Genomic DNA, 1,674 nt, shown 5'->3' on the forward strand with positions numbered 1-1,674 from the left:
CTGTCCACAAGTGAGAGTTTGGCCAGGTACAGAGACTGGGGGCTCTTGTTCAGCTTAGTCTTTGCCTTGGAGAAGGAGGAGGGGAGAGGGAGGAAGTAGCATCCCAGGCATCACTCCTGTATTTTGGCACCTCCAGTGTATGCAACGTGGGCTTGCTTGTTTTCTTAATCATTTTGCTGTGGAAATCTTTACAGGTCTTGTTTCTCAGTAATCACCCAGGGATTTCTTTCTGATTAGGCCAAGAAGTTTAGTTCTATTTTGTACCTTGGAATTTTATTTTTTAAATGCTTGAATTAGACTAAGATTTTTCTCAGGGAGGAGGCAGAAGTACTCCTAGCATGGAAATGTGGAAAGGGATTTTTAAAAGTGTTTTTCTCACTTTTCTCTAAAAGTTGAAGTTTTTAAGTTTACCAGTGTTCTTTCAAATGTCTCAACTAACTCGTGACGTTTTCTATTATTTGAGTTTTTAAACCTGAAACTGGAACCTCAATCAGCAGTTAAATTGTCTGATTTAGGATTAGCAAAGAATAGAAAATGTTTTAAAGTTTGCTAGTATGGCCAGTTCACATCATTAATGCCAAATTTCCGTAGTACTGAATAAGCTTTTTATGTAGTATACATAAATTGTTGGATTTGACAGTTTACAAACCGCTGTTACCTTTTGTTAGAAGTCAAACTGTAACGTCCATTTTTAAAAGCTATGAGGGTTCTTGATTCTTACCATATTGAGTAAAACACACACCTCAACATACTTGGGATGAAAATTACGTTTATACTCCCTAAGAAACAGCATTTGTACCCTATAACTTGAAATAAGGCAGTAAATGAATGGCTTGTTGTGGAAATATGCCTTAGAAACAGTTACTCTTAAGAGATTTGGGAACGATTTAATGACAAATTAGAATGCAAATCTTCGTGATTCTTTGCCTGGGAAGAGTAGTTTGGGTTAGTTAAATGCTCAAAGATGTGACAGTTTTGTGAACAACAGTAAATGAAGTTGAGACAACATTAATATACACCTAAATGTGTTATCTTAATCAAGATTGTTAGATCTAAGTCATTAGAGTAAGATGACATATTTAGATGTATAAATCAATGTGACAAGTTACAGAAACTCTCACATTTCCATGAAGAGTTTCAGAAACTCACATCTGAACCATGCCCTAGCATCAACTTCACAGTCAGAAAGTTTTTTGGCAGATGGGGAAAGGGAAATCCTTGTACCAAAAGCTTTGGACTCAGAAAATTTGAAGTGGTTCTCTCATGTGGAACAATGTCCTTGGTAGAAAAAAAAATTATGGATTATTGACAGCTGCAATCCAATCTGACAAGGTGTTGAAGAATAATTTCCTTCCAACTATAACTTTGTGATTGTTCAGAGGGAAAAAAATAGATAAAATGTGTGAAATTTATTACATAGATAAGTGAGGTGTTGGATAGTTTCCTTGTAATTATAATTTTGTTGTTAAGAGAAAAACTAGATAAACTGCCTGGAATTTATTAAAAATATGGCATAAATAATTTTTTGAAGCAGAGCAATGTATTTGACAAAATAACTTTCTTATGGTTTCACTTAATTGCACTGCAGATTTAGAAAGCGTAGTCTTTAAGTTGGTACAGCTGAAAAACTGCTACTCATTGTAGCAGTTCCTATTACTTTACAAAAAAAAAAAA

Source organism: Otolemur garnettii, unplaced genomic scaffold, assembly GCF_000181295.1.
Source record: "Otolemur garnettii isolate 467f Iridium unplaced genomic scaffold, OtoGar3 scaffold00187, whole genome shotgun sequence".
Classification (NCBI taxonomy): domain Eukaryota; kingdom Metazoa; phylum Chordata; class Mammalia; order Primates; family Galagidae; genus Otolemur; species Otolemur garnettii.